We start from the raw sequence: 18,885 nt of genomic DNA, 5'->3' as shown, positions 1-18,885 counted from the left end.
CGGCCAACTTTGATCTCTCACATTCTCTTTTGTATTTATTTCCTAAATTGAAGAATTTTATTTGTTACAAATATTAAACTGTGAACGACTTGAAACTTAAACTGAAACTGTTCTTTTTTTTTAATTTGGCGTCAAAGTTATTCATTAAAGTTTGATTGTGAACGAACCATCGTATTCAAAGTTATTAATATGACATTTAACACCGCGTCGGCGCCGTGAGTATTAAAAATTGTTGTTCGTTCACAACACACTCATATCACTAAGAAAAAACAGGTCATACGTATAGTTTAAAACATTAACCATTGTCAGTACACTTATTTCTATAATTTTTAATATATACATTTCATGCTATTTTTACTTTATATTTCATTTTACTTACCTTTTGTTTACTTATATCTATTTCAATAGTACACTTATGGACATGTTTTAAAGTTTTTTTACATTTATTTGAATTATTGGTATGTAATAATAATTAATAAAGAATTTTTTTATTCCTTTATTTTTATTACAAAACTTACCTTTTCTTTATGATTCTTTTAACTTACCTTTTGTTTACTTATACACTACTAACTTATTGCACTTTTGTGGACACTTGTTTTAAAGTTCGCACTCTTATACGTTCACCATCTTTTCGTGCTTATTGTAGTTTGTGTTAAGCACGTTCAATTTTGAAGTTTTTAATTTTTTCGATTTTTGTCGAAATTTTGTGCGATTTTCAGTACCCGGAACGGTTTATTGCTAATAACTTCGGAATTATTAACGCTAGTCCTTTTTGTTTGGTACCGCAAATTTAATTTTTTATGATAAAAAAATAACTGTTCTACGTTAAATAGTTAACGAGAAAATTGCTGATAAAATCAAAAATATCCAAAATATTAATTCAACTATAACTTCTAAACGATCAAGAATTTTGCAGTTTTCTCAAGGCCAATCGATTTCGCGGGACATTTTACATGTCTCTGCATAAAAATATTATAACGTTTGAGGTACAGTTTTGCCGCAATTTACAAAATAAAAAAAGAAAATTTCTAAGTTATGTCAATTTCGAAAATAATTGTATACAAAATTCAAATACAATACAATTTTAGTTTTATTACCACTACAAAATAATTTTGCTTGATTTTAACCCCYCCCCCCCCCCCTCGCTTCGCCACTGATACGGAACCAATTTAGCACGGCGATAAAGAAGGCATAGTCTAATAAAAATAAAATAAACCTGGAGGATCTGCTATAATAAAATCAAATCAACTTTTGTTGGATAATTAAAAATAAAACCGTCGAAAGTTTCGTTATAGATAAAAGACACATTCTGCGGTTGGCATTCTGGATGTTACCCATTTAATTTCTCGTCACTTTCATCCGTTTCAAAGGACAAAAGGATGACACCGACACAAAACCGCTAATTTCCTTTTGAAACATCAGTACCTAGCTACTATTCCACCCCTTTGATGGAATTTTAAAATCGAATTGAAATTATTTTTTGTGTTTTTTCCGTTGGCATAACAGAAAATTTATTTAAACAGCAAACAAGCACGCCTCGTAAAAGGGTGTAAAATATGGCCGTTCGGGATTAATCCACGAATCCTGGAGGAATTGAGGTTCGTGAGCAAGACTCGAGATGAATGCATTATCAATGTTGAACAATACTCCCAGTTTTTTTTTTTTGGCTTAATCTTTGGTTTATGGTTCTTGTTTCGGGGAAAATAAAGAGAACGTTTAAAACGGACGAGAAGAATATTTTATTACGTGAAATTTGCTACTTGACTGCTTTAATTAATTGTTTCTTGTATTCGTGTCGGACAAATTACACCAAAAAGATGAAACGGGGTGTTACACGAGATGAAAAGCTTTATTCTCGCAAAGAAAAATGATGGAAAAATCGACTCAAACTTTTCGGGGGGAATTAACTGATAAGTTTGGGAGTCAAAGCGAAAGTTTCTATTGCCTATTGCCAACTATCCAAAACTTAACTAAAACAAATTTTGCAAGTTTAGATCAAAGATGAGAAAAATAATGATATACGATGATAACAAATATGTAATATTTGCTCAAAATTGTTGTCATAATTAAACAATTATATACAATTACAACCATATCGCCGTTTTTATGAAATTTTTATGTAAATACTCGTAAGATTACACTGAAAGACGAAAACAACAAACGTTAAAGATAAAAAAAAAATATGTTTCTTTCTTAGTTTTTTAACACTTTCTCGAAACAATTTTTATGCATTACATACTTGTTTTCTGTGTCTTACAAATACATGGACTTCTTTCTCTTTGTATTTTCTGGTTTTTTAGTTATGTGTTTTGATTTTTTGTTTTTTCTTTTTTCGATTTTTCTTATTTTTTTAATTTATTCCTTTCTACGTTTTATACCTTTAAACAAAATAGTTACGTTTATATGTTAAAAATCTGGTAAAACACTCGGAGAAGGTTTTTTTCCCTATTTAGTGAATTTTCGTAAAAAATTAAAACTACTTTTGAAAAAAATTTGCAAAATATTTGAATTTCTGGCTGTAAAACATACAATAGCGCTCTGAAAAATAAAGGCGAAAAATAATAAATGTTCGGTCTGTTGTAGTGTATAATGTCACAAAAAATCTGAGAATAAAGTTCAAAAACGTGTTAAAGACTTGAAAAAGTTAAAATAGCACCATTTTAGACGAAACATTGTGCTTTTTGGGTAACTTTTGACGAAATTTTGATTTAGTTTTGTGATTTTTAGGCGTGTTTTGACAAGATTCTGCAAAATAAGTGAGTCTTTGTATTTAAAAACATATTAAATTGAGTGAGAAAAATTTGTTTTTATCTCAAAAACCTTGAAATGGACAAACATAAGTTTGGCTTGTTTTCTAAAAAAAAATTGTGATATAACCACGTTTATATCTGAAAAATATGCTAAAACACTCATAGGAAGCAAAAAATTGTCATTTTCGACTAAATTTAACAGATTTTTTCTTGTAAAAAAATAAAAATGTTTTTAAGAAAATGTGGCGAAATATTTGATTTTCTAACTGAAAAACATACAAAGGCGTTCCAAAAAATGACAGCAAAAAACATTGAAATTTGTGACTTTTTCGAATTTTAGGTCTGTTTTAGTGTAATTTCACAAAAAACTAAGAATAAAGTTCAAAAACGTGTTAAAGCCTTAAAAAAGTTAAAATAGCATCATTTTAAATGAAACATTGTGTTTTTTGGGTAACTTTTGATGAAATTTTGATAAAAAATAACATCAACTTTGATTATTCTTGTGATTTTTAAGCGTATTTCGACAAGATCTTGCAAAATATATAAAGTCTTTGCTTTCAAAAACAAACTAAATCTAACGAGAAAAACTTGTTTTTATCTCAAAAAACCTTAAAATGGATTTTTGGTTTGATTAAAAAAAAATGCGATATAATCACATTTATATCTACAAAATGTGCTAAAACACTGGGAGAAAGCAAAAAATTGTGATTTTTGACTAAATTTAATAGATTTTTTTCTTGTAAATAAAATAATACCTATTTATAAGAAAATTTGACAAATATTTTAGTTTCTGGCTGAAAAACGTACAAAAGCGAAAAATGAAGGCAAAGAATAATGAAATTTTCGACTTAATTTGGTTACTTTTCGGTCTATTTTAGTGTAATCTCACAAAAAAATGAGAATAATAAAGTTCAAAAACATGTTAAAAACTTGGAAAAGTTAAAATAGCACTATTTTAGACGAAATATAATGTTTTTTGGGGTAACTTTTGACTTTAGTTTTAGTTTTAGTACAATCTTACAAAAAAACGAGAATAAAGTTCAAAAACGTGTTAAAGACTTGAAAAAGTTAAAATAGCCCCATTTCAGTCGAAACATTGTTTTTTGGGTAACTTTTGAAATTTCGCTCAAAAATAACATCAAAATTGATTTATTTTTGTGATTTTTAGGCGTGTTTTGACAAGATGGTGCAAAATAAGTGAGTTTTTACGTTAAAACCCCTTGGAGTGGACCATTTTCGCCCAATTTGCAAAATGTGTGAGTCTTTGCCTTCAAAAACAAACTAAATTCAACGAGAAAAACTTGGTTTTATTTCAAAAAAAACCTTGAAATGGACAAACATAACACCATTTTCGCCAAATTTGATGAATTGTTTGTTTTTTAAAGAAATTTTACGTATATCTCTGAAAAATATGTTAAAACACTCGGAGGAAGCAAAAATATTGTCATTTTTGAGTATATGTAACAGATTTTTTTTGTAAAAAAAACAATTTTTGAGAAAATTTCTCTAATTCGAGTTAGTTTTTTTCCGTTTCTTACTTGCTCATCACTTGCAAACCCGTCCCTGATTATGTAAACACCTTCGGGAGACGTTGAAAAAACGTGTTAAATTGTCCATGAATACAAAACGGCGTAAAGTTGCCGGTAAAACCGTTCCCTTTGAGATATCCTTTAGGTCCCCAAACGGACGTAAAAAGGTAATAGTTCCGGACGAATTCGAAGAGGTTCCGGAGATGATGGAGGGCGAGAAGAGAGAGAACTATGCATCAGTTCACGACTAACGCAAAAAAGATTAGAAACACGTTAAAAGGATGTTGGAGACGGAGCTTAATAGATTGGCAAAGTTCCGAAAACGCCTCGCTTCTAACACTTCTTTCTCCCACACGGAAAAATAACGAAGAGTTAGTGTGCGATTTGAACAGGCTTGCAGAATAAACTGATTAAAGTGGCCTGAGACAGTTTTCATTGCAAATTGTTGCAAAAAGGTGATTGCAGTGGCTTGCAGAGGAGGTTATTAAGGCATTATTACTAATTATTGTGTTCTCCTATCTCCTATCTTAAATTACTGCCTCGTAAGCCGTGAATCACCCGACTGATATACAACTGCATATTTTTTTATATTCTTACCACTGGCAAGCTATTAGTAGTGAGAAATAACGTTTTAAATAATTTAATCCAGAGTGCGCTAACAGAAAACTACTCAAATCACAAAAAAAATCATTGAAATTTATAGAAAATAAGTGATTTATTTCAAGTGAAAAACAATAAAACACAATTATCAAAATTGAAACCTTATTTGAAAAGCCGACTCAATCTCATTTTTCCACATCAAAGATGCAATTTATTAGGAAACAGTAAGTTTTCATTCTTTTGCTTTTAAACTCGAGGAAAAAGTTTAAAAGCTTCGTTTATAAAGAGTTGTGTGCGGTTTTCGCCTTCGTGTTTTTATGTGAAAACACATCAATTTGCAACTTTGTAATGGGCGTGCATGTGCAAGGTTTTTCATAATCACTTAAATTGAAAAATAATCTTGTGTTATCGTGATGATAAAATTATTATACTCGTTTTCATATTAATGTGCATCAAGTAGGTTGTAGAAGTCTAAATGCATCTTTAATTTAAAGGCCGATTCACACAAAAAGTGTCATTCGGACCAAATTTAATCACATCAATAATGACAAAAATCTTTATTCTTCGACACTGTCAAAATTTACGGTTTTTCTCCCGTGTAAGGAAGTTTTGACAACTGTTTAGCATTTCTAAATACGAAACGTCAGATTATTTTTAACATATTTAAAGCAAGTTTAAGCCTTATTGAGTCTAATTCGAAGAATAAAATGTTGTATTCAATTCGTTTGAGTGTAAATCGGACGCTTTATTCCACCTCGTGGATGATAAACCACTCGTTACCCTCGTGGTTTAATCAGGGGCGGATCCAGGAATTAATTTTGGGAGGGGCTATCTAAAATTTTTGAAGTGGTGAGGGTATACAGTGAGCGGAAGAATTATAGAATAATCTTACTTATTAAAACTGAAAATATAAAAAGAGAGAACTTAATTTAATTAGAAACCTAAGATGTGGTCCAAAGAAAGTTACAATTGATGATTTCTTTTTAAATTAATAAAAACTAAGGAAGAATCGAGAGATCAAGATAATTTGTCCTTGTATTCGAAAACGTATGTTCTGTGCGTATGTCTGTGAAACGTCAAATAAAATGACAAGTAAAAAGGTAGAATTCCATGATTAAAAAGATAACTAAATTTATGATTTACCTTCAAAAAACAACGGTCTTATTATTATACGTCGGCGACTAATTCCAGCCCATTTTGTCGTTTTCAACTTGTCATTTTATTTGACGTTTCACGTGCAGTTACTTCAAAAACTACCTTTTACTGTCATCATGACTGACATTTGATAAACAATTAAATTTATTTTTATTTGTTGTTAAATTTGTTAATTAAACAATTTGTCTGTCTTAGGAAATTTATTAAGATCTGCTGCCTACCCGTTATTATGCCACAAGAGTAAAAAATGAGGTTATTAATATAAAGGTTGTTTTAGAGTTTACATTATGAAAATGACAGAGCTGCCCGAAATTTTAATTCCGAACTGTACGTTTTCGGATCCAAAAATGATTACAAATTATTTTGATCTCTCGGTATATGTATGATTTGTATTAATAAGTGTGATTTAAAAAGAATTCTAATGTTTTTTTTTTAAGAAACTTTAGGTCATAAGGTTTTTATATTAAAATTTAAATATAAAAAATTGAAGCTTTTGGTGGCAAGTTTGGGGTGGGGGCCCTGGCCCCCTCCCCTGGATCCGCCCTTGGGTTTAATAACCCACTCGGTGCAATAATCCGTCCGATTTACACTCAAACTCGTCGAATAAATAACTATTATGTTTGAAACCCTATGTTAATTACGTTGTTAATTTTAATTATTTTTTGATACCTCAAAAACTGAGAAAATAATTTTTAGGGAAGATTGAAGTTAGGATTGTTTTAATTTTCGCATGGTTGCCACCTTAAAATGATGCCCCCTTCGACGTTCCCCGTGCGCACGCCTATGGGCTCACAATATCGAATTCGCAAATGTTTTTTTCTTTTAAAATTGTAGTTGGTTGTGATATTTGTTGACATTTATAATTTTAGAAGCGTCTGACATGAAACTAACCTAACCTCATTTTTTAGATTTTCGATAAATAAATACACTTGAAAATATTTCCATACATCCGACGCATTCCTCTTTCGTACTTTTAATTAACTTTTATCAGCGTTTTTTTTATTTTCCAAGAAACGCGATTTTGAAATTTCTGTTATGAGATTTAGAACGCGTGCGCATGCGTGATGTTTACATTTCTTCAAAACACGGGATAATAATTAATAATTTTCAGATCTCAGGTTTATAATTCGTCACTTACCTCTTTTACACCAGAAACCCGAAAGTGTGCATAAATTGCCTCGAAACGGTATTTTGGAGCCAATTGAAAACAATCTGAGTCTCAGCACTTTGCAAAAAAACAACACAGAAACACTATTTAAGTTACCATGATTACCATTTTGTCTTTTGCACATCACTCACGTCGTTTATTACAGTTTTTTCATAGTTTTTTTCGATTTTCTTGAAGGGTGTGAGCCACATTACGCGAAATGACAACTGTCAAAAATCCAAAGCACCCTATGTTATGTTTTTTCTTTAAATGTTAATTTAGGGACTTTTTGAGTCATGAAATTCGCCCTTTCGATAGTTTTTTGATTGAATTTTCGTTTTCCATCTTCGCCCAATCTTCGCATTTTGCCGTTTTTCACGTTTACTAAAAGAGTCTCCAGAATTTTCTAGAAAAAAATAAAAATCAGTGGTGCGATAAAAATGATCTAATTAACGTTTTTAAGGTGTGATAAAGTAAGAGCTAACTGTTTTAGTTTAAAATTACAAAACAACCACATCGATAAAGCTGTCAAATTTAACCAAAAAAAACAAAATTTGCATAAAAAAAAACAGGAAAAAAAGTAACCTTTTTATTAAAATGGAATTACTAAGACAAAGACATTAATTATTTTATAGTTTTAAATATTTTAATTTACAACAATTTTCGATGTGAACAATTTATAGTTCTACCATATCAATAAATTATTGATGAAAAAATTGGGTATGTCATTTGTCAAAATATCTATTTCCTTTTTTTTGTAATAAATGATGTGAAAAGGCCACTATCGATGATCATTTTATCAAACCGGCTACATTTTTTGTGCCGTGCAATAAAATTATTTAATACAAAATGACATTCAAAAAACTACGACTATTACGTTTTTATTTTCTTGTCGTAAATGTGAGTCTAAAAACTTAAAACACTCCCTCACTCCCAATTTATTCGATTCAAAGCCCTCGCAGCCATTAAATAATCCATCTCCTTAACCCTTTATTACCTTCATGTGGCGCCATCTCACGACTATGCCACATTAGTGACCCACCTTAAACCCCCTTTTTCGAAAAATTGATTTGACCACAAACTGGCCTCGGCCGTATTGAATGGTCCGGAGGTCGCTATTAAGCTTGTTCATTAACAATGTCGGTTGTGGAGCGTATCCGGGCCTTTGTTTATCGAGCTTACATTCATAAACAATATTTTAAGGGTCATTAATATAAGCTGAGAGGGTGAACGAGAATCGGCGTACCGCAAGTGTGTTTTATGAAAAGAACGCAAAACTTTCAAAAAAAAATACAACGTAATTAGGCAAACAGTGATACACTGATGTATTGTTAATTGCAGAAGTACCAGGGGTTTTAGTTTAAATTATTAACATGGCAGTGTTTGTTATGTTTTAAGCTTTGCTACAAAGGTGAAAGGATCATGTCGGGAAATATTTAACATTGCAGCAGCGAGAAAATTAAATTTGAATTGTTTACTCTAAGTTTTTTGTATAAAGAGTGTCGCAAGCATGTTTTTGTTTCATTTCATTGCATTCATACATAATTCAAAGTGCTGAAAGCTTAAACTTTGACTCTGATCTTGTGTCAAACGTTTGAATAAATAAAAATCGTCTTTTATTAAATTTAAAACAGTCGCTTTTTGATATTTTCAATGCTAGATTTTGAATTTTTCCGCTCTTGTTAAATATTTCAATTTGGAGAATCGAATCATCATAGAAATGAGCGCAAAGGGAAGAAACCTTGTCCCGGATTGATCGCAACGTTTTAATAAAGGCGTCTTGAATGAAACATTTGCGGGGAAAAGCGAGATGTTTCCGCTCGGCCGACTAGTGTCTTTTAATTTGGATTTATATCTCGTGTCCTTTTAATTCGAGAATTTTGAACGTTTTGACGCCGGATTAATAACTGTCAATCCGGAATTCTACCAGTGTAATTAATTCGCCCGGATTATTCCGGTTGACATTTTTAGCATTTCTACACCCAAGATCTGCATCGCCCCTCAAAAATAAGCAATTTTCTTCTCCGGCATTATGCAGAGTTTCGCCTCTCCAACTTTAATCCGGGGCTTACTTAAGACAAGTGTGATTACAGTATAGCAAAAGCAACGACCTCGGGACTCCTCTGACCAATTATCACGACGCCATCAGCATTTGAAAAGGGTCGTCGTGTTTACCCAAGTTTAATGAAATTTTGGACAAATTTAAAATCTCGAAATCGGGGGAAATTGCCCGTTACTGAACTGTTTAATTAAAAATCGAAGCGATTATTATTTAATTTAGAAAAATTCAAAGTTTAAGTCGTACATTTCGGTCTCGGGAAGTTTGCTAAAAGCTCTGCAATGCCTCGGGAGTAATATTTCCCCAAATTTTAGCGAAAAAACTACTTGCATAGTAATTGAGATTTACTACAAGTCTGAGAGTTGCAAAATACGAACACACGACCAAAAAAATAAGTTTTACTTTTGCAATTTTTCTTAATAAGAAATAGTATATTACAATTGAGGTGGAGAAATTGCCATCAGGTGTATATTACCGACCGCGGAAAATAATGACATAAATAAATAAAATGTCCTATGTGGTGTTTAGTGGCTTGTGACTTTATGTGCCCCCATAAAAATACTCCAGGAAGTTGTAAATATCCCTAGTTGTGATATAAAAAAAAAGAAAAAAGTGACTAAAAGTTATTGCATAATAAGAATAGACGACCAAAGAAAAAGTTTAATTTTTTAACTTTTCTCAACAAGAAATAGTATATTACAATCCAGAAGGAAAAATAGTCAAATAGGAGCATAGTAACTATGATATATTGAGTGTCTGAGAGTTACAAAATACAAACACATGACCAAGAAAAGAAGTTTAATTATTTAGCTTACAAATAGTATATTACAACCCAGAAGGAAAAATAGTCAAATAGGAGCATAGTACAGTCAAAGTGGTCGTGACTGTCATTTCGAAAATTAATAAATAAATAATAAATGATTTACATTTTTACAACAAAATTGAGTTGATGACAAAGTACCAAACTTCACGATGCCAAATAATGTATTTTTGTAAATTTAAGTACGCTTATTTACACAGGAATAATTAATTTTATGCCAAAATATGACATTGACAACCACTTTTTTTTTAATTTGACTGTAACTATGATACATTAAGTGTCTGAGAGTTACAAAATACAAACACACGACTAAGAAAACAAGTTTTATTTTTTCAATTTTCTTTAATAAGAAATAGCATATCTATTACAACCGAGGAGAAAAAATTGTCAATCAGGTGCATATTACCGACCGCGGGAAGTAATGAAATAAAAAATAAAACACCCTATGTGCGCTTTAGTGGCTTGTGACTTTATGTGCCCCCATAAAGATCCCTCAGAAAAAAAAAGAAAAAAAGTCTAAGAGTTATTATAAAATATGAATAAACGACCAAGAGAAATAATTTAATTTTTTCACTTTTGTTAATAAGAAATAGTATATTACAACACAGAAGGAAAACATTGTCAAATAGGAGCATAGTAACTGTAATATATAGACAGTTACAATATACGAACACATGACCAAGAAGTAGTTATTTATTATACAAGACGATAAAGAAATTGTTTATCTACGAGTGAAAAGGTTAAGTTTACGAGTGACGAAGTCACGAGTAGACTTTTTTCACGAGTAGATAAACAGTCTTTATCGTGGTGTATAATATTTCGTTTTATTTTGTACTCACCTACCAGAATTTCTTGTGTCGGGCTGATGAATACACTGGTTAAAGGAGTAAATAAAAATTACTTTATTTCACTAGACGATAAAAGACTACTTTATCTACTGAAATTAGTTGATAAAAGCACTCTTTAAGATTGAGTACAAAATAAAGAAATTTTATTTTTTAATTTTTTTAATAACAAATAGTAGATTACAACCGAGATGGAAAAAAATGTCAATCAGGTAATCTTAACGTTGGCAATCCTGCACATTACCGACCGCGGGAAGTAAAAAAAAGTCAATCTTGTACATTACTGACCACGGGAAGTAATTACATAAAAAATAAAACACCTTATGTACGGTTTAGTGGCCTGTGACTTTATGTGCCCCCATAAAGATCCCTCAGGAAGTATATATCCGAGTTAAATATTCAGTTTCGGTTTAATCAACTGGAGCGGTTCTGACCGTTGTAAAATAATTGATGTGAGGAAGAATAATGTAGGGAAATTCTTAACACTTTGTAAACAAAATTCGCGTTCAAGTTTTGAACTTGTCAGTGTAAATGACGTTATTCAAACTTTGTTCGAAAGATAAAAAAAGCTACTTCAAGGAACTGAACGATCCTTCAAGTGTGGTATCGATTTCATTTTGGGATTTTCTCTTCGTTAAGTTTAATTTTAAATGAATAGCTTGGTGGTATTTATTGACTGTAGCATTCCGGAGTTGGGTCATTATCGAGGACATAATATAAGGGATATCAGAACCATTACCTCGTAAACACAAAAAGATAATTTGATTTTGGTAACGGACTAGACTTTCTAATAATGTGGTCTCTTGGAGAGACATGTAGTGCGGAAAATTTAATATTACAGTGGGGGTTTTCACGAGTTTTTTGCAGTAAACAGACAAGTCGAGGAGATGAGTCTCGAGGGTTTACCATAAACAACTCATCACACACTTTCAACTCTACCCAATTTGGCCCCAATCACTTATTAGCCACCTCCATTGAATTATTTACATCATCAATTTATTAAAAGGGTTGCTGATGTTTAAAGGGAGTTTTCTTGTCTCACAACAACGTAAAACAATCTCAGGAGAAAATATATTTTACTCCCAACAGGGGATAAAGTGTCACTTTATTCATTCGAGAATAAAATAAACGAAATACCAATTTGTATTCTTAAATCTTTTGAGTGTTTTTTGACATAAATAAACTCCTTGATACCAAGTATTACTCTCGAAATTGAAAGAACTGAATATTTAAAGAAATTATTTGACATTGTTTAGTCTGGTGGGAGGAAAGTTTTGTATGGATCGTTTATGAAAATCGAATAAAAATGCCGTCGGCCTCCTTCGGTCGCCCCTAAAATAACCAAAAATAACTATTTTTTACTGTTGAAGGGATCAATACATCCAAATAAATGGTGTTTTTTAACACCGCAGTAAATTACAAGTTTCTGTCAAATTTAATTGGAAAATTTCGCGTTTGTCAGCTCGTTAAAAAAGATGAGGACGAGGAGAAACACAAATTCCTTGAAAGTTAAGGGTCTCATTACCAAAAGTTGGTAAATTTTGGGTTGATCATGTTTGCATATTTCGCAAATCAACCCTTTGAGTAAAGTCAAGTCTCATTAATTGAGAAGATTTGGATTAAGTTTGCGTTATTCTAAACTGCTTGAGGTCGTTTCTGGTTGTTCAACCGTTAAATAATTGCCTGGTTTAGCTTATCTCCTTGTGCAAATGTATAAAGATGCTTTTACAACGTTTCTTGTTAAGTGACATGACCGAAATTAATCGATTTATGTTAAGAAATACCAAAAACGTAAACTGTTTCATAACGCAATTTTTTTAAATATTAGAGAAAAAAAGGTATTTGGTGTTGTTGGACTGATTATTGAAAATAAATACAATTTTTCCAGCAACGTTACGATTCTTTTTATTGAATCTTCCTCAGGCCGTCAATTGTTTTAGGTAACGTGATATCCGGGCATTTAGGTTTGACTCTTTTGCTTTATTTTTTTTTGAAATAATAGAAAAAAAATAAAAATTTGCTTTTCAGGTATTTTGGAAACCTTCTACTTTTCTGAAAATTACAACAATTGAACATCTCTGAATTCTGACTGATTATTAAAAAAAATATGTATGCACATTTTGTTATCATTTCAAACACAAATTGGAAAATAATAGTATATTGTGTTATTAGAAGTAAAAATTTATGTGGCGAAGTTGAAATAATTTAGCTCACTTTTACTCCGAATAATATATACTATTTTATCCGCAAACGTATTCAAATCGAGAGAGAGAGTAAAGAGCAAGACTATAATTGCAAGTAAATAAACAAAATAATCAGGACGTTTTGCATTTAAATCATAACAAACGTCACGCGTCAGTGTCGGAATTTGTGATGAGATTTTCGAAAGTGTTTATTAATTTAACTAGTGCAGTTAGTAGTATAAAATGTCGAATGTTGATGATCTACTATTATGTGCTTCTCTAGAAACGCCCGAGGCAACGAAAGAGACAAGAAACAACATTAAAATGTCATTAATGTCATGGTAAAAGTAAAAACGCTTAGGCGCAAAAATAGAATTTTTACTCCAGGGCTGAAAGATAAAACTTTTACTTGTGACATTTAGTCATAAAACTGGTCAGTTTTGACACTACTTTTGCTAAAAACTAGTTTATTTGTAAGATTTTGCTTAATCGAGAAATTAGTTTGAAAACAATGTAATTAGTAAAAACCATAGTATATAATGCGTTAATTTTTCTCTCAAAATTTCTCGAGTAACCCAAAAACAATAACTCGACCTTATATGCAAAAACTCAGTATATCGGTTAAAAAAAAACGTTTTTTTTTCAAAAAACGTCGTACAAAAATAACACAAGATACATTTTTTGAAGAAAATTAGCTAATAAATCGGGAATATGCCAAAAAAATTCAAAAAACGTCTTTCAAAGCAAAATTTAATTAGGCTACACATTTTTTGATATTCAGTTCCAAAAAATTACACCAGATGCAAACTTTTGTAAAATGTCCTCCGGTTACTGAGATAATTGAAAAAAGGTCTTTTGCCCACCACCTTCAGGGGGCTATAACTCTCTTTTGGGAAACTTTTTTTTTTATTTTCACCAACGTTTTGTACAAATTTTTAGCCACATTAAATGTTTAACACTCTGTATATAATTATGGCGATTTCCAATTAATTAAATTAAATTATAAATGAAATAATTCAAACAGATGAAGTGTAGTTTGTGTGCCTTCAGGCGACAATTTTGTTCTCATTTTGTAAAAAACGTTTCCTGCATCGCCCGTCACAAATTACCATTTTATATGAGAGATGAACATTCGGGGAAACAATTTTTGTTCCGGTATAAATTTTCATTAAAATTTGCTGTGCTCACAACTCCTTTTAAAAATCGTTTTATAAAATATGTTTCAAGAAAGTTCGTGTCGTTTATGGCGAGAATTTACGACCGGATACAAGCACCAAAAAACACTAATCTTTTTTCCAACAACAAATTTCCCGATCATCGTACTTCGTGAAACACAATCCCGTGACGAATTTTTATATCAGTTTTGTACGAATTAATTTTCCCGGTGGCAATTTCAAAATGTAAACAAGGCCACCCGCTGAGATGCAAATGTGCAAAAATCGGGGATTCCCTTGGGAGTGTCGCGGTAATGGTGGCGAAACACGTAACAAGTAAATCGTCTCATTTGTCCCGGATTGGGATTCCGGCGACGTAGGGCGTCGCGACGCGCGTTACATCTCGTCGCAGCCGCCGTCGATACTTCCATTATTACGGAATTTCGTGACCGTTCGCGTCTAAACCGATCTGATCTATTCGAAACAGTCGCGCTGGAATTCGACGGGAATGTTATGTGTTATGTGTGGCTACGACAGAATTGCGAAGTAACCAAAAAATTTGCTTTTTTCCGATAAGTTTTTAAAAACGTTAAAAATAATCAAATCAAGTGGCGTAGAAGACAAAATAGCGTCACCTATTTTTCTATTAACCCGGCGCATCCACCACTTTTACATCACTTCTTGTGTTTTAAGTTTTAACAGAAAAACAAAGAACACTATTTTTGGTCTGTTTAGTTTTTTCGGATTATTTTCAACAAAATAATTGCGCGTTTCTGACTGAAAAATGTTTTTAACACCGTCTTTGACCTAAAGTTATGATTTTTGACGAAATAAGTGAGTTTTTGGCCGAAGAAAAAAACTGTGCAAAAAGGCACAGATTATGTCATTTTTAATCTAAATAATGACTTTTTGCCTATTTGCGAAATGATTACGTTTCTAGCTAAACAACGTCCGAAAAGGCAAATTAAATAATATGATTTTCAGCCTAGTTAGTGTTTTTTTTAGTCCAGTTTAGCTCTAATACGTAGTTAAATGCTCGAAAAGGGGCACCTGAGATAACCGTTTTCGAAATATTTAATCATTTGTTTATTTTTTTTTTGGATTCGCAATTTACTCTTCAAAAATCAATAATTCTACCACAATTTATTATTTTGAAATCGTTTTTGGGGATATGAAAGAGAAAGATTAGACTGTGGTTAGACCTTTCCTTTGGTGTGTCAAAATTGAAAAAATTATTAACACACCTCCAAAATTTAAGGATAAGTTTAAATAGCCATAACTCAATTTTTCAGAATGAAAAGCCTTAATTTGTTCAATTCAATTCTGCATCGATCTGTATCAACATTCTCTAAAATAGTTTTCAAGTTCGCGAAAACTTTATTACGTTCCCGCAGTTTGTCATAAAAATAATTCTCACTGAATAAACGATAAGATTTTTTTACAATTGTGTGAAATTCATTTCATCTAAATTTAAATATCTTTGATTTTCATTTTTTTTTCTTATTGTCATGGCAACCTATGCCAAACTAGCTATGTAGCATGGCATTTTTCTCTAGGGCGCCAGTTTTGGCGCACTCTGTATTATTATGTATAGAGGATGAACCCATAAACCACAACAATAAATCTCTTCCATTGTAAACGTCATTTCTTATTCAACAGTATATTTAGTTTGAAGTGAAGCTCAGTTACCGATTTTCCTTTCACTTTAGTAAATAAAAAAATATTTTGAAAAATTCACAACTTTATACGGCAACTTAAAATTAAATTAAAAAATAATTTTAATTAATGTTTAATTAGTTATTTATTTACTAAGCTAAGTAAATGCCGTTTTAAATGTCATAATTAAATAAATAATATTATTTTATTATTAGTAATGCCTAATAAAAACCATTTATTATTAGGAATTAAAACGACCAAATCTAACCAGAGGCAATTTAACATAACTCTTTAATTTATTGATAGCTTAATTCTTTTTAATAAAGTTGCATTTGACAAATTTAATAACATTTTTATCCAATCCAAACAAACTTAGACAACAAACGCACCGATTTTCTATATATTTAACAATCGAATTTTACTATAATAAACAGAACAGAAGATAAAATATTCAAATGAATTGTAAATTATTTATTATGTAGTAGGTATTTTTTTTTCTTACTACAACAGTGTTTGTTTTATTCATATTCAAAATTAATTTGCAAATATTATTGTATCAAAGTTTGTAGTAATTTTTTTTTTGTAATAATTTGTTTATTAATAGGGTAGGCAGTTTTTCAATGGCTATAAAAAAAAATTAATACACAAAAATAAAAGTTGATTAATTTAGTTTTAATAAAATAACTGAACTGAACAATTATTAGCAAAAACAAATTCATAAATTTGTTACAATTCCTATGCGATTGCAATATTTTGGTTGCAAACATCTTAATAGATCAATTTAAAATTTCTTTTTTTGTAAAGGTTGCCACGATTTCAAAAGAGTTAACACATCTACCTGTTGTAAAAATTAATAATGAAATAATAAAATGATAATGAAATTATTTTTGTCATTTACAACTTAAAAAAAAAACTTACAGTATTTTAAAGAGATATTAAATAGTCTCATTTGGTCATTTTAATTTCTAGTAATAGATGGTTTTTATTAGGTATTTCTAATAAAAATATTGTTTAATTAATTTTGACACTTAAAACGGCATTTACTTGTTATCTTGGTAAATAAATAGCTAATTAGCTACCTAATAAAAACCATCTATTACTACAAATTAAAATGTATTTTAAATATTTTATTAATGTTTAATTAAACATCAATTATAATTATTTTTTAATTTAATTTTTAGTTACAGTATAAAGTTGTGAATTTTTTAAAATATTTCAATTGAACGTAAAATTGGTAACTGAGCTTGACTTTAAACTAAATATACTGTTGAATAAGAAATAACGTTTGAAAAAATGAAAAAGATTTATTGTTGTGATTTATTGATTCAGCCTCTAAAGGTTTATTAAGAGGACAATCTTTTCTACGCTAACTGTACATACATAAAATATATCCGAAAAATCTTAGAAATCTATTACTTCAGTCTTCAGTTCATTTTCATTACTGGAACCGCAACCTTGTAACAAATTGTGAAATAAACTAAATTTTATCGTTTTCATATCCGTTGGCAGCTTTAAAACTAGCCGGAATTTTCCGGTTTTCTCAACAGATGGAAACTTCCCGGAACATTTAACAAAACAGACAATAAATTTCTCCCAGCTCAGAATCCAGTTTATCCAGAATTGAAACAATACAAATTTTGTTGCTCTGATTGCACCTTTAACTCGGACATTTATATTTTTCTATTTCTATTTCTTTATAAACTCTTTTGAGTAGATAAATAAGTACTTTAACTGCAAGGGTAGATAAAATGTTTTAACTCATTTTATTCATTTAAATTTACAAATTTTATCATCCACGAGGTGGAATAAAGCGTCTGATTCACACTCAAACGAGTTGAATACAACATTTTATTCTCCGAATTAAACTCAACAAGGCTTAAACTTGCTTTAAATCTGTTAAAAATAATCTGACGTTTCGTATTGAGAAATGCCAAAAATTGTAATTTTTTGGAAATTGTATTTATTTTGTACTCAATGTTAAAGAGTGCTTTTATCAACTAATTTCAGTAGATAAAATAGTCTTTTATCGGCTAGTGAAATAAAATAATTTTTATCTACTGTGTATATTTTATCAACTAATTCCAGTAAATAAAGTAGTCTTTTATCGTCTTGTGAAATAAAGTAATTTTTATCTACTGTTTATATCCAAAAAGTCTGGTAGGTGAGTACAAAATAAAACGAAATATTATAGACGACGATAAAGATTGTTAAATCTAATCGTGAACAAGTCCACTCGTGACTTCGTCACTCGTAAACTTTACCTTTTCACTCGTAGATAAACAATTCGTCGTCTTGTACAATAAAAAACTATTTTTCTCTTAAACTGCAAGTCCTGCTATAGAAAAAAATGTTGTACCTATTATACACGACTTCGTCACTCGTAAACTTGACCTTTTCACTCGTAGATAAACAATCTTTTTATTGTCTTGTATAATAAATAACTATTTTTGGAAAAAACGCTGCAATCAGCCCCAAATTCGCCCAAACTTTCCACACTTTCGCACCGAGTCTGGGCAATAAATCCCGCAAATCCTCGTCTTCTCAAACCCAAACCATTCGAAAAAGTCGAGACAATCCCTTTCCGTAATAGTTGTCAAAGACAATAAAGTGTCGGGGGCGGTGCCTCGTCCCGCAATGGAGATATCCAGCCGCTGTTTCAGTCGAGATAAGAGCTATCGATCTCGTCGAAGGATATCCGTTTTCGTGAAGCAACGAGAATTTTAACAACTTTAGGCGAATTAAAAGCGATGAGCCAAAGTTTGCGCACCTTATCAAAAAGTAACTCGGGACCGCTACAACAAACAACATCGATTAGGGCTTAATTGGGGGATCTCTGAGCCGGAAACGATTGTGTGGGGCCCTGGGGGCGGTTAAATGATCTTTATGAACGAAATAATTACTTTCACTTTTACTGTTATTTCAGAATAACAAAAATTAATAAAACATGGCTTAAATTTGCTATGACTTCTTTTGTATTAATACAGGCA

General features: G+C 30.9%; 2 protein-coding genes across 2 annotated transcripts in view; one reads left to right on the top strand and one right to left on the bottom strand.

The window, feature by feature from the left end:
• LOC123009428 (zinc finger protein castor homolog 1-like) overlaps positions 1-7,281 on the bottom strand; it is a 110,989-nt gene extending 103,708 nt beyond the window's left edge. The window contains exon 1 of the mRNA XM_044405733.1: positions 7,173-7,281. The gene's annotated coding sequence lies outside the window, so the exon portion shown is untranslated. The remainder of the gene's footprint in view (positions 1-7,172) is intronic.
• Positions 1-18,885, top strand: part of LOC123009430 (ly6/PLAUR domain-containing protein 6B-like) — a 28,752-nt gene that overhangs the window by 1,981 nt on the left and 7,886 nt on the right. The window lies entirely within an intron of this gene.

This window comes from Tribolium madens, unplaced genomic scaffold (genome assembly GCF_015345945.1).
Source record: "Tribolium madens isolate multiple individuals breed KSU strain unplaced genomic scaffold, Tmad_KSU_1.1 Scaffold_71;HRSCAF=194;Tcas5.2_LG6, whole genome shotgun sequence".
NCBI classification, from domain to species: Eukaryota; Metazoa; Arthropoda; class Insecta; order Coleoptera; family Tenebrionidae; genus Tribolium; species Tribolium madens.
The sequence above is the reverse complement of the archived record's forward strand: the minus strand, read 5'-3'. Positions and strand labels throughout refer to the sequence as shown.